The sequence below is a fragment of the Quercus suber genome, unplaced genomic scaffold (assembly GCF_002906115.3).
Source record: "Quercus suber isolate HL8 unplaced genomic scaffold, Cork oak 2.0 scaffold_4, whole genome shotgun sequence".
Taxonomy (NCBI): Eukaryota; Viridiplantae; Streptophyta; class Magnoliopsida; order Fagales; family Fagaceae; genus Quercus; species Quercus suber.
Window position 1 is genome coordinate 3039047 of NW_027069470.1, and position 21018 is coordinate 3060064.

Consider the following 21018-nt stretch of genomic DNA (forward strand, 5'->3'; position numbering starts at 1 on the left):
GATAGGGAATCATGAGGTGCGACTAGGCCCAACTATTCATCAGATAAGGCCTAGCCCAGTTAGGACAATGAGGTCAAGGAAACCGGGGAGGACAATCCGTTCGAGGAGCCTAAGGAATGGATACTTCTTGAGAAATTGGAAATGAGCAACCAAAGCCATAAGGTTGATGGCCGAAGAGGGTTGTAGTAACGCATGAGTGAGAATAGGAGGAAACTTCCAGATAAAGCACCCATCACCTCTACATTCAATACACTATACTAACTTAGCTTGCCACATTAATGGCAGAATGACCCCTGAACAGTGCCCCCACAGCTTGCAACCTACTCTACCACCACCAGAAAGGCAGTGATGGGACAAGTATCTAAAGAAAGTTCAGCAGCCCTCCAAGTGGCAGGTTGGGATGCCATTCAGACAGTTATAAATAAGAAGGAAGGTCCTCCTTAGGGGGGGGTCGGAAAAAGTCTGGAGAGAGAAATAGGGAAAGAGAGAAAGAAAGTGATCATTGTAATACCGAGAAGTGTATTCCTAAAGAACACCTACTCTTCGGCCTGTGTGAGGAAGGACTTAAATAAGAATTTCTCTTTTCTTGATATAATTCCTTATTTGTATTGTCATCTTTACTAATCTAGTTTCTTTATTAAATTTAAATACTTGAAATCAATGATTCTGAATTTTGTTGATATTAATCTAATTAATGGGTACGAGAAACCATAGAAAAAGCTTTAATACATTACTAAAATGGTTTGCTTCACGCGGTTAGTGAGGTATGTGTTCTTTTACTATATCATACTCGGAGTTGATTTTGACCATCAAAACCATGCTCTGTGGAACATGGATATTCAAACCTGGACCACATTAATCAGCCATATTTGACATCACGTTACTAGTAATGTCACAGGCTTTAAAAAAATTCATTTTCAGGGTAATTTCAAAAAAGGATAAAATTGATAGACAGGCAAAGATACAAACCCTATATTTAGATGAGAGGAGAGGAAATAAGAGAAGAAGGGAATGAATTATGATTGGAATGTAAAAATGTTGAAAGAGGAATAAATTGAATGCAAGTGAAGTTAGAAGATTGAATTTCATTTTATGCTACATTTTTTTAGCTGTAAAATATTTTCAAATGTAAAATGTTTTACGTTGAAAACATTTTAAAGATTTTTTATTTTAATTTTTTAGTGTTTGGGTGTTTTTTTTGAAGGTGTAAATACACTTTTAGTTCCTACATTTTGACCCTATTTCTATTTTGGTCCCTACATTTTTATTTCACCACTTTTCGTCCCTAAAAAATTAACGCGTGTTATTTTCGTCCTTTCCGTTAGTCTACAGACGAAAATATCTGAGGTGGCTGATGGAGGAATTAAAATATTATTATAAATCCACCATGGCACTCATCACCCATGCCACATAGGTTTCCCGCCCTTTTATTTCACACGTGACAATCACTACCACGTAAATCCCCCAAATCAGGACCAAAAACCCTAAATTCCCAAAATTCGAGCCTGGACCTCCACCCATACAGCTGATCCTCACCTCCCCAAACGATGATCAAAACAATCTTCGAAGCCCCAAACCAGAATGGAGGCAAGCTCTTCAACAAGTTCCAATATGAGGAGGAGAGCACCAATGAGGTGCTACTGTAATAAAAAACCTGTCCTAGTTGTGTCGTGGACAACAGACAATCTTGGCAGAAGGTTTTATGGTTGTCCAAACTACAGGGTATGTCAATTTTAGTAAATTGTTTGAGTGGGTTTTAGTACATTAATCTTAGTATGTTGTTTCAATTTGTTGTTGCAATAGTTTATGGATTTTAATTTTTTAGAGCATTATTTGCATTTTAGGTGGTGCAAAAGTGTAGGTTCTTCCAATGGCGTGATGATGAGATATGTGATCGTGGTAAGGTGCTTATCCCATAGCAAAGGCAAGGATCATTACACTTGAGGCTGAGGTTGCAGACTGCAAGAAGGGAGAGAAGTTTTTAGTTGTGGCTGTGGCATTGTTAATGTGATATGTGTAGTTCTGTGTTTGGTTAGGTAGGGGGTGGAAATAACTTGTGTGCTCAATTTTTGTAGGATTAGTTATTAGCAATGACACACCTGTTGCTTATTTTGTACTCTTTTTGTTGTGAAATAAATGAATACCTTTCTCCTTAAATGTGTGGATGTGTGGACTGGTAGTGTGATAGTGTGATGGTTTGATAAACATTTTTCTATGAATTGGAAAATATGAAATAGCAGGATGTTGTGTGCTGCTGTTGTGCTCCTGCTACTGCTGTGTTGCTTGTTGGGGCATTTGTTGGGGCATTAGTTGTGTTATAAATGAGTATAACAACAACCAAGAATATGAGAATTGAATATTTAACTAAACTATGAATGAAGAAACAAAAAGCTGTAGAGAAATGTCTCTGTTGAACCATGTAACTTAGTTCCAAGTCAAAGCAACAAAGAAAACTAGTATTAACAGATAACATATTCCAAGTCAAGCAGGTAACATATTTCCAAGTCAGGCACTAGTATACACATATAAAACAAGACAGAAGGAAATAACAAACTTAACATCTTAATTAACATACTGCCAATCTTAACCCAAATATCTTCACAGTTATCATTAATAAAGCAGGACAAAAGAAGTAGGTTTAAATCAACAAAAGGACATTGTTCAATTTCCAATCTTAACCCAAACAACAAGGCATTGTTTAACTACAATAGTGACTGGCTTGGCTATAATTATACAAAACACAAGCCATTCATCAAAAAACAAAAAAAACACAAGCTATTCATTTCTTTGGACCATGCATTGATGACTGACTCCTAGCAAACTTGATTGCCGCCATGTATCTGGATGAATTCTTGGAAGCATTCAAGGTCTCTAATGTGACCATCCTTTTCCTCCTTAGTCTTGGAGTTGGACTACTACCTAAGTTGGGTGGTGCAATTGGATTGGAGTTGGACTACTACCTAAGTTGGGTGGTGCAATTGGATTGGAGTTGGACTAATTTGCATATACTTGAAAGAATGAGCTTCTGTTGGCCTGAACTGGATTGGATAATCCTGTGGAGACCTGAGGTGATGCACTTGGGTTGGATTGGCTCATTCTAGTTTAGTGTGCACTTGGACTGGAGCTGTGCATGTTGGATTGGGGTGGTGGAAAAGATATGGGTGAGCTATGCATGGTGTACTGGTATGGTGCACTTGGGCTGGATGAGCTGTGATTGCTGGTCTGGTATGGTGCAAATGGCCTGGAAGAGCTCGTCCATAACTGAGGTAGTGCACTTGGAGTGAAGCTGTGCATGGTGTACTGGTATGGTGCACTTGGACTGGATGAGCTGTGCATGTCGGTCTAGCATGTTGCAAATGGACTGGAAGAGCTTGTCCATGGCTGAGGTGGTGCATTTGGACTGCAGCTGTGCATGCTGGACTGAAATGATGCAAATGGTGTGGCTGAGTTTGGTTGAGCTTGTCCTGTTGGCTGGTTGATGTTGGAAGCGTTTCTGGATCTATTGGTCTACAAACAAGAAATCCACATTTCTTAACATGTAATATGTAAAAGCATCTACTTGAAAAATATGTTAGAATGTTACCTTATTGGCTGCACTGGTTCTGTTTGTGGTGCCTGGTAGTGAAGAGTTTTCTCCAATTTCACCCTTGCAACTTCTTTTATTATGTCCTAATTTACCACAGGCCCTACACTGCTAGGAGATACCAGCTCTCTTACCTGTTGGTTCATTAGGCTCCCTTGCTCTTTTCTTCTTGGGTTTGCTAGGTGGTTTTCTTTTGATAAGAGGCTAAACAGGTTGGACATCACTAGGCCTCCACATATTCTGCCCATTGATAGGTGCAATTATTGGCTCATAACAGGCCTTGTATGTGGAGACATGGAATTACTTGTGCATATACTACTCAACATCTTGCCTGTTGAAGATTATGCAGGTAGTTGCATGTGCACGTGGTATGCCAGTTATATCCCCCTTCCTGTAACTACAGTGTGCTTTGGCCTAGTCCATAGTGAAGCTTTGCAATCTATTTTTAACCTCAAATTATGTATGACCTGCTCAACAAGCAAGCCACTTACTGCATGCAATCTTTTCCTTATGCAACCTCTTAAGCACTTGAGGGCATATCTCTGATTGCATGTTCATGATCAAGATATAAACTGATGGACTTTAGCTGTAATCACACATAAACAATGAATCAAACAATGTATCTAACTAACTATGACTGAAAACACAAGATTCATACCATATTAATTATAGGCTTAGATCTGAACTTCAGTATCTTGCTGTTAAAACTCTCACACATGTTGTCCAGTACTGTATCAATCAACCCATCCTCATTGAACATGTGTCTAGCCCATATGGTGGTTGAATAAACTTGTAGCCAATTGTGTGCATCCTCATCAATTTCCTTTAGTTCATCCATCACCCTCTAAACTCAGCTTTATAAGTAGCTTTGGTTGATTTCCAAAACAAGTACTAGGATGGTTCTTCCTAAAATTTTTGTAGAGGTGTCTGCAGTAGATCCTATGCTCATATTGTGGCCAATTGTCAATGAAAGTTTGCACCGACTCCTGTTAGTATAACAAGAAAATATGTGGTGTTAGTAACTCTATATATCCAATATGGTAATGCATATAGATTACAGTATGTGGTGTTACTAACACTATACTATGATATGGTAATAAAGCTACATACCTTCTGCTGGTTTGATATAAATGTCCATCTTGTGTTTAGCAATAAGCAGATTTATGAACAAAGTCCACGAGTCTTTAGTTTCAGCCTCCACTACAACATATGCAAGTGGGAAGTACTCTTCATTAGGATCTCTAGCAACTACTATAATTAATTGCCCACCTGACTTGGTCTTCAAATGGCAGGCATCCAAACCAATGATTGGCTTGCATCTAGCTAGAAACCCTTTCTTGCAACCCTCCAAGCATATGTACAGCCTCTCAAAATATGGAACCCCATCTCAGTAGCCAAATCACCTTCATTGAAGGTATGTACCTTTAAAAGTATGATATTGCCAGGCCTAGCCCTCCTTAACTTCTCATAATACTTTCAAAACTGATTGTACTGTTGTGTGTAAGCCCCATCAACATATTCTCTTGCATTCACCCTAGCCCTATTGGCTTTTCTTGCACTTATGTTTAGTGTAAACTTCTCATGTATAGCATCTTGGATGTTTCTTAGTTTCGTGTTAGGTTGTCTTTTCACATTCTTCATCAACTTCTTCCTAATGTATAAAGAAGTGCACCTTGGATTTTTATAACTCCTAGAGCATGTGTGATCTAAATTCAATGTTCTTAGTTGGTAGTTCTTCTCCCTTAGCACCTTTGTTAGATAGGCTACAAACTTATAGTAATCCTGGCAAACTACTTTTACCATCTGTAAATCATGTTTTTTGCAAATCTGATCCCCCAGCCACCATGAACTGCATACTTAGTTATACCTTCTTTGAATTGCTAAGGTGTTATAAACAACATATCTTTCTCAAATATGATATGTTCAGCCTTAGCAACTGGCTTAAACACTGGGAAGGTCTTCTTTTGCTCAGGTTTCTATCCCCTTCCCTTTCCCAAAAGTGTTTTCAGTTCATCATCAGAGTTATCATTACTATCATCCCCAATCTCATCATCAGATGATGATTCCAAAAGACTGTGCAACTCCTCACTCTTATAATCAAAGTTCATTACACCAGCACCCATTTGTATTGGTTCAAAACATCCTCATCATCATTATTACCATCCCAACTGTCATTGATGTCCTCAACAAACTCCCTTTCATTAGGATTCACAATATCTTCATCCTCTAGGCCACTTCCCCCACTATTACCTTCTCTACTGTCATTGCTATCAGCTACAGCCTTGTCCTCAAATGGGTGCTGAGTCACATGTTCCTTACCTGCTATCCTAGAATACATCTCTGCAGCATCAACCTCAACAACATCATCGTCATCAACCCCTTCAATAATAGGTGTTTTACCTTCTCTCCTAGAGTAGGCTTGTTCAACATCTAGTTCAATGGGATCCTTATTATCATTGTTATGATCTTCATCACTAACATACATATCATTACTACCATAAAAGCTGTAAAATCCATCCTCATCATTGTTAGCATCTTCACTACCATCATCATTATTGCCATCATCGTCATAATAACCTAAAAGGTTTTGCTCCACTGCCAATGGCTACACATCTTCCCCAATATCCTCACCTTCACCCACTAGTATAGGATCATCCACTAGGTGTTTTACAAACACATGAATCTCTTCATGATCCATTGTTGACGTCTGGCCTTGATTGGAGCGAGAAATTGTCATCATCGGGCCTTCGTTCGACCACCTATCGTGGCGACACTTCTGTGCACGTGGGGCCTATTAGAGGCCTTTCTCGATTGGTTGGTGCGCTTGGTGTGGTTCACGCGGAGCTTCGGGAGCTCTCTCTCTCGATGGAGGAAGGTATTTGTCTACCTTTGGTAGTATGGCAGGAATCTTGGCCAAATTTTAAGGGGTTACCAAAGGTAGGTGAAATCACTACCAATCATTGGGTTTTTCTAAGATGTGATTGGTCACCTGTTTCTAGTTGATTTTATTACCGATCCCAGGCTAAGAAAAAAAGTCTTTTTTCCTAATCTAATGTGGAAGGTAAAAAATCTTGATTCTTGAGTCCGAAAGTTTGGTTACGTGTGGGGAAGGTGTTAGGCACCCCACAACGCCTGTCCAAGGATAGTCAATTGTTTTGATAAAACCTTAATTTTGGAGATTAGCTGTAAAAACATGATTTTGGCATTGGATTTCGGGGCTTCGCATGCATGGGGGGTTTTGAGGTTTGGCTTTTGAATGGGTGTGGTCCTAATCTATGCTTTCCTAAGGCATTTAGGCAAAGTACCAAATTTTCACGGCAAAAATCCGGTGACATGTCACCTTACTTTCACGGCGGAAATTAGGCATCGCTTTGCCTTAGGTAACATGGACCGTGACAATCACACCGGAAGGGGCGAGCAGGAATATATATATACATACATCATACACAATGCAAGCACTTAGAGCAGGAAAGTAAATGCCTACATTCCTAGAGAATGACCCAAAATATAGATGTAGGAAAATAAACAGGGGTCGCCATACTTTAGAGATAAGGACGAATGATACATGACATGATATACCTAATACAACCCATCTAAGAGAGAAAGGAGGGAGGAAGGAAGGGGGTTCTAAAGAGTACATAACCAAATGGAAAAGACTAGCCCCCTAAAACTACTGAACATTACTGCTTGGCTTATATTGACATGCTTGCATCCTAGCCCTTGTTCCTTGCACCTAGTAGACCGTGCCCTAGCTCCATGTGTCCTCGCTCCATTTGTGTCATGCAAAGGCAAGAACAAGAATCTAGTAAACAAGCAATGGAAAGAAAGAGATGCGTAGGGCATGTGAAAGAGGCATAAAGCAAATAAGTATGATAGACATGGCAAGCAAAGAAACAAGAAAGTAAGCAAACAAGCGAGAAGGCAACAAGGCAAAAGGCAAACAAAAGGTGGTGTCATAAATGTAGGTTTGGATCAAATATCCATAACTTCATTGTGTTGAAGCGTGGATGACACACTAGCAAGCAAGACTCATGCATGAATATGTAAGCAAGCATGCAAAGACGCATAGAAAACCAATGGGTGGCACAAACAAGCAAGGTAAGCATAACATCGCATGGAGCGGAAAAGGGAAAAGGTATGCACAAAGCAATTGGCATCATGGTAATACATCCTAAATGGTTAGATCTAAACAAGGCCTCACGGGTATCAGGTGTAACCACACAGCCACAAACCCACTAAGGGCGTCAAGCGTGGCAAAGCCTAGAACTAGAAAGGCTAACACAAGCATAATGCATAGAAACAAGCAAGCATAGACATGCAAATAGGGGTGATCCAAACCCTTTTATGTGGGCCTTGGTGTATGGACAATGACAAAGACCATAGGCTCTAGATCGGGTTTTAACCATTAGGCCAAAACACAAGAAAAAGGAACAAAAGGGCTATAATAGCACATGACATGACAAACAAGGTGTAATCCTAAGCACATAAACAAGGTGCGAAGCACGTAAGCACATAGAAGATAGCATAAAGCATGTAGAGAACATCGATGTAAGAATGTAAACAAACCAATCTACACATATAAGCATGGAAATATGCATGTAGGCATGTAAAAGTACATCTAAGCATGTGGATGTAATCATAAAAGCATGGAAGAACACGAATCCAAGCATACAAGCATATGAAGGCATAGGCATAGACATAGGAGCATAGAAAATGCATACAAACATGTTGATTTAAGCAAGGCATAGCTGAAGACATGACATCAAGCCTGTGAGCATGTAGACCCAAACATCAACACATAAGAAAGAAGGATCTAAACGTGGCATAAAGCATAATGCATGAAGAAAAGGCAACTAGCACATGAACAAACATGGAAGCATATGGAAACAAGCAAAAAAAGAATGCTAAAGCAAGATAAAGCAAGAATCATGCTAGATAAAACAGTAAATCATATTATTAAGGCAAAAAGAGCAAGATAAATGCTAAAAAAGATTTAGAAAGTTAGGAGTGTGGATAGTAGCTAAAAAGCTACATCCACACCCCTAAACCCCAAATCCAAGGTGTAGAACCAAAGAAAAGAAGATTGGGTATAAGAACAATACTTTATATTTTTGGTGAAGAGAAGAATCAAGAGGCTTTGATGTGTTTTTTGTGTTTCGAAGAGAGGAGAAAAGCTCAGAATTCTTCCACGCAGAGATCAAGGAGCTAGGGAGTTTCCTTTTATTTTTTATTTTTTATTTTTTGGTTTGGAGGGTGCCTGGGGCCTTTTATAGTCCTGGCAGGATTTACGAGGCGAGGGCCCTTCAAGGGCCACCCCCTTCAAAAGGTCTCGGAACGGTTTGATCTTGGTACCCCTAGAAAGATATTGACTTCCTATTTCTAAAAAGATATGGAACTTGAAAATCCAACGGTCGGATCAAAAGTTATGGTTCCCGGAAGTTAGCGGTGCATCGAGCGATGTGTTAACCCAGTTTTTGTGATATCTCGTCCATTCTAACTTCTATTTTGACCTATGAATAGTCATTGGACTGAGAATTTGATAATCTTCACAATGATGTTAGTTTCAACCCGTTTTGACAGACCAAAATTAGGGTTTCTAGGGCTTGCCGGGAGTCAGCTCTGGGTCAACTTGGTCAAACTTGCCAAAAATCTTTGAAAAGCTCGGGTTTGGTGTAGAATTATGAAAAGTGTTATTTTGTGAGGGTTTTGACCTAGTTTGACCTTTGGTCAACCTTAAGTTTTCCAAGGGCATTTTGGTCATTTTAGCTGAAAAAGGCACTTTGGGTGCTCCACTGTCCAAATGGGTTGCATCATATCATTCTGGATGTTCTCACGGCCCCATGGAGAGAAAATGATATTTTTGGATTTTTCGGGGTTCGACATGCAAATTGAGGGTGGACAAAATATGGTATCAACACCCATCACTAAATCTGTCATGAACATGGCATCATGGTCATCAACTACCAAATGGAAATTAGCTCTCTCTTGATCCTTACTAAGCATTTTATACCAAAGCCTACTCATAGAGGTATATCTAAAGTCCTTGCATATACCCTCAATCTCTGTCTTAGACCACCTATTAAGGTCACAATTTTCCACTACATCCACTTACCTTCCACATATTTTCAAGGGTTATTAGTAAAATACCCACCATGATGCACAGACAAACTAAATAGGTCATCCATGTTGCATGCAAAACACATATAAACCATTTAAATAATACTAACTACATTCCAAGACATCACTCATTAGTTAACAAAATAGCACACATTATATAACATTATTTAACAAATCAGCACTCATCATTCCACAGTCCATCTTAGCTATTTTGAATTATAAAAATATTAGAAATGCATATTATCTTTAATAGGGGAACAGAGGATGAAATTAAAAAACCAATATGCTTTTTATCACCAATTCAATATCACCAATTCATCACCAATATGCTTTTCCCACACACATTTGACAATATACATAAGACACAGAATCAACCATTTTGAAATATAATAATTTTTGGCAAATATCACTATCTTCAGTAGGGCAAAATAGGGACCACATTGGAAGCCATAAGCAAACACATACCCATATAAGAACCAACAAACAGTCAAAAGTCACTAAATAGAATAAAGTCAAAAACCAAACAATCAATATACAAAGCAACATTATGGCCCCTACACATAATATAAAGCTATATATAAGGACGTAGAGAGAGAGAGAGAGTCAAAGTAGAGGAGATCTCTTTGATCATCATTCCAAAGCCAGATCGAGGTAGAGGAGATCCTCTTGATCATCATTTCAGTTCTAGATTATCAAGGTAGAGGAGATCTCTTTGATCATCATTTCAATTCCAGATTATTGAGGTAAAGGAGATCCCTTTGATCGTCATCCCAGACAACTCCATTTTCAAGATCAGGATAGGAAAGTTTCCTGGTGACCCCAATTGCTAAGAATCATTTCCAAAGTCATCCACTACCAGCTAAGTCCGGTATTTTCATTTTTTTTTAGACAAAAGATAAGGCTAGTTCTATGTTCCAAGGTTTTAGGTTCGAGGGCTAGGTAATCTTTGAAGTTCAACCTCAATTAAATCATGGTCGCTAAAATCAGTGTCTTTGTTTTACATTGACATTCGCTTTTCAAGCTCTGTCAATGAGGGGCATTCTGAAGACACTCAATTTTGCACCTATAATTTAGTCAAGAAAAATGACTTGAATGACCATCTATGTACCTCAAAAATCATAATTGCATTACATGCATCAATTTATTCTTGCATTTCATGCATCATTTTTTCTTCGCATTACATGCATTAATTCATTTATTGCATATCATAAAAATGATCTTGAAATTCTAACAGTTGAGCAATGTTTCCGGTTATCAAAATCAGACTACCAGATCGAAAGATATCGCATGATCAAGTTTGCATGGTCAACATGCATTGTGTCTAGCTAAAATTGACCACACATTATCAATTTAAATTAATTCTGATTGGTTAAAAAATTAAAATTAATTAAATAATTTTGTGATTGGTTGATAATTGGTGTTTAAAATAGGGATACATGCATGGGAATACAAGGGATTATTGGATAATAATAAAATTGTGGATAATCTGAACTTTATCAAGATTTATTTTAGGGTATTTATCTATAAGATAATTGTCCTTAAATATCCTGAATTATCCAAAAAGAGATGAAAGATCATAGGCGGAGGATGAAAACGCGTCTAGGTATAAGGATCGGCCAAAAAACCCTAGAAGAGGAGTTCAAACGGCACCTGAACACGAAAGTTCATAGGGCCAATTCAGCACTGTTGGAGTACTGAACGGCACTCTAAAAGGGCTGAATTTCCCTGATGTGGGCTTTGGCCCAACGGCCTTCGGGTGATGATTATCCATACCCTTTTCAATCTTTTCGCAAAAGGATGCGTCTAGATTCAAACCCTAATTGTCTGTACCTATTTTTTAGAGTCTTCTGGCCTCTATAAATAAAGACTGAACCTCATAATTCAACACCTTTTTTTATGCCCTAAGAGGCATACATTATTTACTCTTAAACCACCCATATTTTTTGATCCCCTCTCTAAGTGTTGCTGCTTAAATTAGGCTTTTTAGGTTTCAAAGAGAATTGAACAAATTTCTTTGAACTCTAAAACATCCTCTCAAGAACAAAGTGTGCTCATGCAAGAGGTTGTTTCCTTCACCCTTTTTCTTGTGATGTGATGATGCATGTTATATCTCTTTCTTTTTCAAATATCTATAACATGAATTGTTAATTGTTGTTTTGTTAAAGCATGATTGGTTTTTATGTGATTGTTATAATCTTTTTCTTGAATGTCAATAAATTTGCATGTGAACAATTATTTTTCTTAAAACAAAACAGATCTGCATCTTTATAAGATGTAGATCTGAATTTTTCTCAATATAAAAATAGATCTGCATCTTTATAAGATGTGAATCTGAGTTATTCTCAATATAAAAATAGATTTGCATCTTTATAAGATGTAGATTTGAATTTTTCTCAAAATATAAAAACAGATCTGCATCTTTATAAGATGTGGATCTGAGTTTTTCTCAATATAAAAATAGATCTACATCTTCCTTAGATGTAGATCTGAGTTTTCTCAAACAAAAAGAGATCTGCATCTTTATGAGATGTGGATTTAATTTTTTCTCAAATCAAAACTGATTTGCATCTTTCTTAAGATGCAAATTTGATTTCTTAATACATGCAAATTGTTGAAATAAAGAAAGAGATTGTGTATTATTGTGTTTGTGTTTATTTTAATTCATGATTGCATAAATTTGGATTATGAGTGAAACTCTCTTCTGAAAAAATCTTTTTCATTCTTTGTAAAACATATAACAAAACAGATCTGAATTTTTGTCATCAAAAAATCATTCTTTTAAATATAACAAAATATATCTAAATTTTTATCATCAAAAACCACTTTTTTTTTTTTTTTTAATACTACAAAACAGATCTGATATTTTGATAAATCAAAATCATTTTTTTAATCAATAAAAATAGATCTAATTTTTTAAAAACAAAAGAAGAGACTTCATTCATAAATAAATATGTGCGATTTAATTTTTCATTCACATGTTCAACATATCATTCATGACATGCATAAGAAAGTACATTGGTCACAAGAGTCTAGAAGACTAGATCTAGCCTTGTCTTTATTTGTTTTGGGTAGAATGTAACTAGGACAAAAGCCATGTAAATATTTGGTAGATTGTAACTAGGACCCAAAACTATGTAACTTTTCAATTTTCCAAATATGTAATATCCATTCAATCAATGAAGAGAACAATTCAATCATGTATTTGTATATATCTAGTTTTTCTTATTTTTTTGTATAAAAATAAGTGGTGACTCCATACCACTTACCCAAAAAGAGAGGTGTCTTAAAAGGTACCTGAATCTCTTTTTTTGAGGGATGCTTTTCATTGATGTCTCTCACACCCACCTGTCAATACAAATCTAAAAATTTACTTAGTACTAAAAATTCTCAAACATTTAAAAAAAAAAAAAAAGACATTATCCTTAACATCTTAAAAACAATGAAATGCATGTTTAGTACCCATCTTCCTTCATATTCTAGAGAACAAAACAGCATAAAACCTAAAGCCCACAACTTTATTCTAAACCCACTTTTCCTTTCTCCACTCTCTATCTACTTTTCCCACATTTTTTCAGCATCCAAAAAGACAGTAAAAAAAAGCCAATATTACACAATAAAAGCAATTATCTTTAACTACCCNTGATATGATCACTTAGGAAACCACACGGTAAAAATCTGAGAAGGATTTGACCTAGTTATCCTCAAGGCAAACCTGAATCTACTATGCGAAAGAATCAAAATTCATATAAAATGACTTACAAGCTCCCCGCTTGACTTCCTAATGCTACCCACTAGTAGAACTTACTGACATGACCACGTGCAAGCTCCAAATTCACGGACTCTTTCTTTCTTGAATTCTCTAATCAGCTACAAGCACCCACGCTTGTTATTCTTTAAGCTCCAATGGCAGTAACTGAGATGATCATCAAGATGTTGATATTATCTCTACCTTGAAAACCCTAAACTTTGTGTAAAGGAAAACTCCTCTAGATCTCACAAGAGATTTACACAAAACAGAAAAGTATGAGCAACAACACAATAGGAGCCATTCTCAAAACGTGGCTAGGGTTTTGCTTTTTATACTTAGGGTAAAAATAGAAAACCCAAAACGTTTAATGAGTTAGGGTTGAGTTGGAAAATTTTGCAAAAAAGCATTCTGCCCGAGATTTGATCGATCGAGTCTTTTTTTCGATCGATCGAGCCAGGCCAAAATGCACTAATGCATCTGCAACCTCTCGATTCCAACTTTACATAAAATATATAACTTTGAGCAAGCCTAAACAAGACTAAACATATTGTTTTGATAATAGTTTGCCAACATTATACATTAGAGTTCTAAATACATAAATTCCTAAATCTTTAGAACCTAACATAATTTTTTTTGAGAGAACACCAACAACCTTTCCAGTAGAGTCCCTAATAACTACACCGATTCCAGCAGTTAAGGTGTCTTGAAAACGGGCCCGTCGAAGTTGGCTTTGAGTAAAGGACTTAGGGGAGGAGGCTAGTGGGTAAGGTCGGGGGGATGAACAACTAGGGAGTGATCAGCCTGAACTGATTGGAGCTCCTGAAGATGTTTTGTGGCATCCACCAATATCCTGAACTGATAGGTCGAGACCTATCTGATTACATCAAATTAAGTGTCCTTTAAGAGCATTTGCAGTAGTGTAGCTATAATGCTATATTTTAGCTATACTAAAACTAAAATGATGCTCCAGTAGTTGAGCTAAATCTATTTTATTTTTAGGTCTACTGCTATGGTGCACATCCAAAGATCAATGAGCACTGTTTATGAGAGCTAAAAAAAAAAAAAAAAACTATTATTTTATTCCCCCGGCTTGATTAAAATAATCCACTACACATTTCTTTTTCATTCTTTTCTCTCTTGTTCACTCTCATCTCATCTGACTCTGAAGCTCATCTCTCTCGGACCGATGCTGTCCCAGCTGCCCATCTCTCTCAGACCGACGCCGTTCCAGCTGCCCATCTCTCTCAACTCTAGTCTCTCAACTCCCACTGAAGCTCGACCCACCAACCGTCCTAGCCACTGATCGCCTCAGACCCACGCCGTCCCAGTCGCCCATCTCTCTTAGACCGATGCCGTTCCCTCATGAGCTATATATGACCAACTTAGAGCTATACTCAACCTAACTCGAGAAAAATGCTTCGTCAATTACCGGTACCCACATTTATGTCCCAAACGCCTTGAGTCAACATGAATTCCAAATACATGCACAAGACCAAGATTTGTTATGAGATCATCTTCCTTTCGGCCTAATGCCACTTAACTTTAGTTCAACGTTCTTCCAAGTCATGACTTGTAAGTAAAGCATGCATGACCTCAAGTAGTAAGGGTAAGGCAAAGAGACAGTTTTCGAGCCTTCATCTTATTACACATTTGAACGTCACATAGGGCACAATATATGTATAAGATCAAACTCACACAGTGAGGAAACAATGATTCATTCTCTCATCTCCCTGTCCAGTAGTCGCTACTAGCGTATGTGGTATGGACACATGCTGCAGTGGTCCGGTGGATCTCTTTTGTATCTTTTGGAGGAGTGTATTTCTCAAAGTGCATGTATTTTATATTTCCATCACATGGATCTTAGTCTACTCACTCCTAGCACCTAACCTAGGTCCTCTATTAACTCGATGACCCAAACGTCTAAATGAGAATCTCACTTCCCAAAATCCAAATTAGTTTCTAATTTTTGTTTACTTTTGCGTTATGTGTTCATTTTAATTTCATTAGTTTAGCGCCAATTGAATTATTTATAATATTTAGCGCAAAAACTGAGATAACAATCTCACTTACCTAGTTAAGACTACGTCATTATTACTACTGTGAAATATTTTTGTGTATTAGTATAAGTTACAACGCAATCTTATAAAATGATTGCACACATTTTTCCCCTAAAATTTGGAAGACCATCACTTAATTTAGATCTATTGTAATGAGAGTATGTGTGTGGAGCCAAACCGCTGATCCACCAAAGCCGACCCAATCCAATCCAACCTACTGGGTTGGGTCAATTTTTAAGGGTTTGTATTGTCAAATTTTTTATTTATTTTTTATAATGGGTTGGGTTGGGAGGAGGTCAATAGATTCACAAATCCGCCTAACCTAACTTGACCCACCTATATTTAATATATATTTAACAAATATATTATATAATTTGATTATTTATTATTTTGTTTATCAACTAAGTTTGGGTAGAATTTTATGATTTCCTACTGACGTTGAAGCATTAATAAAATAATTTGTGTTGATTTGGGGCTATGCTAAGGTTTATTAGGTTATAAATTTACTCTTATTTGTATTCGTATTTTTATAATGTTCAATTAATTTTTATAAAAAATATTGTCCAACTCATGGGTCTAACTCGATCCAGATGGGTTGGATTCATGTGATGAGTTGAGTTGGGTTGGATTTTTTTCAACCCGACTATGGTGTGTTGAATTGAAAAAAATCTCTCAACCCAACTCATGTACACCCCTTTAAAGAGAGAGAATATTTTAGTGGGTGTGACATCAAATGGTTTTGTTTAGTTTGTGAAGATCTAGTCGGCTTTTTTGACATCGTCATTTGCATGCATGCAATGACTATTTTGTTGCGCCATATTTTTAATTTGGATAGTGTCACTTGTACATAACTCATTGATGCATATGTTTTGGATACATCCTTTTTCAATATATCTGCATTTGTATTTTTTACTGACTATTGGAAAAAATGTGTCTAGCTAGAGCAGTCTCTGTGGCTAAGAAGTCTTGCACGTCTAATCCAGTGAACTATTTCAAAAGTTGTTGACTAAGGCTGCGTTTGGTTTGGCTTCAAACCACTTCCGGAAATGGTTTTCCATAAATATGTGTGTTTGGTAAGTACAGGAAAATAGGGTCAACGGAAATTAATTTCAGTTTTGACCATAAAATACCCTCTCAAGCCGGAAATCAATTTCAATTGCTATTTTATCTTCAAATGGATTCCGGAAAACATAGAGAGAGAGAGAGAGAGAGAGAGAGAGAGAGAGAGAGAGAGAGAGAGAGAGAGAGAGAGAGAGAGAGAGAGAAGAGAGAGAGCTAATACCTGTGTGTTTGGTTTCAGTTCACAGGACAGGTGTCTCACTGCTTTTCTTTTCTTCTTATTCTCACTGCTTTTCTTTTCTCTCTATTTCAAGAAAAATGGGGTTGGGTTTCGCTTAGAAATTCTTGTGTTTGGCTTTAGAACGGAGTTGGGTTTGCTTTAGAAATTGAGATGGATTCACCATGAGAAAATTTTGGATGGGTTTGTTTTTTGCACATGGTGGGGATAAAAAAAAAAAAAAAAAAAAACCTCTAGAGAGCATAGTATAGACAACCCACATTGTTATTTGTTCTTAATTTTCATCAAATCCCAGAACCCAAAACAACATAAAACCAAAAACGTATCAGTTTAATCTACTTCAACCTTTTATTTCCTTTATTTTCCCTACAGTTTTCACAGCATCAAAAGGACAGTTTAAAGACAATATTACACAATAAAAAGCTAGTACCTTGAAATGCAAACTCATAAAAACCCATCTTCCAAAATTACAATGAACAAATCAGATTATACAACACATAAAAATAGAGAACGCGTCTTACCTTTCTCCTTACTTTTTTTTGTTAATATTTACAAAGTAGAAATGCAAAACTTACAGTATTTCATTAGTTAGATTGATTTGTATTTCAGATGCATAATCAAAGCATATTCCAAAAAATACAAAGAAAAAGTCAGATAATATAGAACATAAAAATAGAGAACACGTGAGGTAATTTTCCAAGTAGCATGCATTTGGGAGAGCATTAGTTAGTATGCATTAGAAACAATTTAGTAAAATAGCATCTCGACTCTCTTAGACTTGAGTTCACTATAATAACTTGAGCCTAAAAGACTTGAGTTCTATGTGCTGGCACAGTTGAGGTGGAGTCTAAAATCCATGGGAAAATCGAGTTTTAGACACTCGAGTTCCATTTATTCCTTCTCTGTTTTCCCTTTCACCTCGTTCCCTAACGATTTCTCTAACTCTCAAAACCCCAAACCCATTTCCGAAGACAACAAACCTAGAAAACAACAAAACCAAGCAACAATACCAGACAGGAACATCAAACCCAAGCGCGCTTCGGTGCCAGGATCAACAAACCCAAGCCGCTCCGGTGCCGAGATCAACAAACCCAAGCTTAGGGAGCTGCTTCGGTGCTAAGATCGTGATTTTTAGGTTTGGATTTTTGCTCCGGTGCCAAGATATTGTGAATCCATGGGTTTAGGTTGTTGCTCCAGTGCTGAGATTTGATGAATCCATGGGTGAGGTATAAGAAGAAAAGGAAGAACAGGGAGAACGAAGGAAGAAAGGAGTAAACGAAGAAACAGAACTCAAGTGTCTATAACTCGAGTTCCATGTGGAAAATTGTCCTCATTAGGTGTTTCCCAGCTTTGGAAATCAAGGATTTAAGACTCGAGTTCCACCTGAACTTGAGTGTTTAAAACTCAAGATGCTATTTTCCAACTTTGTTTTGCCAACGTGCCCACTAAAGAAATTCTAAGAAATTTAAAGTTAAATGGAAAAAAAAATTCGAGAACACGTCTTATCCAAGAGTGGGTCTCTCCTTTGAGTTTCTAGAATGAAACCAAAAAACTAGATCAGTAAAAATGAATGGCTATTTTTTAGCAAATTATGGGTCATAATTGATAGTATCAAAGGTGGATTTTTTAAGCAAAATCAAACAAACCTAATTTTTAAAAAATTAAGATAAAAAAAAAAAAACTCTCCAGATAATAAAAATCCAAACAACAAGATCCCCCAACCATTAAAAAAAAAAAAAAAAAAAAAAAAAAAATTCCTGAAGTACCAATTAGAGAGACATAGGAACTTTACCGGAACCATTGCGAGAATTGGTGGAGCAGAACGCGGTGGCTACTAGCTATAGCCATGGAGATTGAGCCATGGAGTCTATGGAGATTTAGCCATAGAGTCCTACAAAAAGATTTGATGGAAGAGAGAGAGACAGAGAGAGAGTTTTTGAAATTTGAGGAAGCTAACGGGTGTTGAGAAAAGAATACAAAAATGGGTGAAGAAGGTGTCATGTGGATCGGTGACATGGCTCTATGATGTGTCATATTTATATCCATTAGATTAAAGTAAGGGTTGAGGTTGAAACTATTGCACCCTATGCAATACCCTAGGTATTTCATGGGATCTCAATGCCCCCAACCAACTTGTTCATCACTTCCTCCATGGGCCCACACTTGCACCACCACAAATCTTAAGATTTTAGCTTCGATTCAGCGATCTCTTCTTCTTAATTCCTAGCACCAACAAATGGGAAGAAAGAAAGGGATTTAAATTCACAAAGCTAGAGAGAGAGAGAGAGACAGAGAGAGAGAGGGACTGAAATTTTCCATGGTGGTCTGTGATGGAGGGGGCAAAGAGAGAGAAATGGCCATGGATTGATCTAAAGAGAGAAGGGCTAGGGTTTCAACTTTGAATGGGATGAGAGGGAGGCTAGGATTTGAATGTGATATGAGAGAGGGAGGTTGGAGTTTGATGAGGGAGAGAAGGCTGGGGTTTGATAAATTTATATTAGGATAATTTTGTAAATAAAATTTATTAGTTAGGGCAGTTTTGTCAATTGCTATTTTTTTTTGGATATGTGCTAAATTATTATATTCTCCCACAATAGGTAATGTAAGATTACTCTCATTTAAGAAGGTGATGTGATTAAAATAATGTGATGTATTTTGTAATCTTGCATTACCTTAATGTTAGAAAAAATTAGGTGAACAAAACACCTTAATGTCACATTACTGTGATGTGCATCACATCAAGTGCACATCACGGCGAACTAAACGTCCCCTAAAAGTTATCTTTGTCCTAGGATATATATACGTATAAATACATCCCTATTTCCACTTTTGATAGAAACTACAAAATTTCCTTGTTGAATCTAGCTATTATGTTCATGTGGAGCTATTATTGTGGTCATTGGAAAATACACGGGAAGTAAGGTGACGTAGATAGATAGTACAAGCCTTTCTAGAGCAACAAGGGTGCTGAAAGTCATGGGGCAAGATCAAGGGGTGCTAGTAGAGGCCATCAGGGTAATAGTGTTAGAATTGTATGAAATTTGGTAGGTTGAAGGAAAACGACATTTTGATCTAGACTCAATTATCAAGCATAGCCTAAATTTAGGAAAATTCTTTTATTATGGCCTCGAAAATGGTGTTTTTTTGCTATTTATAATAATATTTATTTTTCCTCATAAATTTTAGCTTAAAAATTAGAATAAGGTTCAGCGTGTTTTGGGACATCTCTTAGAGACAATATTTTCAATTTCTGCAATTATTTCAATTTTGCTATTTTTGGCCCAAAAAAAAAAAAAAAACTATTTTGCCACCTTATGACGTGATTAGTGCGAATTAGGGTGTCTAGGTGTTTTCCTAGCCACCTTAAGGTTTCTTTTTACTATTTAAACATATTGTAGCCCCTAGGGTAGTTCAGTTTTCAGATTTATAAAAAATACAGACTTTGTTTATTTCTCTTTGCTGGGTTCCAAAACCCAATCACCTTGTGGATTTAAGGTATCTCTCGTGAATTCAAGGTTTTCATTTAGAAGCTAACATGTTTAGTTTCTTTTTTCCATTCAGAAAGCAACATGTTTGTTTGTTTTTTTTTTTTTTTTTTTTTGTAGCTTCCGCAACATCACAAGTAAGCAGACCAAAATGGCCAAAGAACACTATTTAATGAAATATGTAGTAATATATCATTATTTGCAAAATATTTTGGAGAATACCATTGTTTTGAAACTTGAGTTTAAGAAAATCGAGTTCTACATGTAACTTGAGTTCACAGAAATCGAATTCTATATAAAAAATAAAAATAAAAAGATACCATGGTGGCACCCAATAATCTGAAATTTAGAGTTAAAAATGCCATGTTAAACTCGAGTTTATAAAACTTGAGTTTTGTGTAATGTGAAACTTGAATGCACTGAAATCAAGTTCTGTGTAAATATTAACATGGAACTTGAATCTAGAGAAATCGAGTTCTATGTAAATATTAATGTGGAACTCAATTTCATTGAAATCGAGTTTTGAATTAATGAATGGAATCACTTCCCTGTAGTACAAATTACAGTGACTTTTACCTACCAAGGAGGAGCCACAATTACTGAATGGAATCACAATTACTGTGTTTTCAAATGCTAAGAAAACCATCAATAAAAAATTTCATGTCACTGCACCCCCAAATCCAAAAATCCTTTTTTAAATCATAACGTGCAGCAACAATTTTAATAAGGTG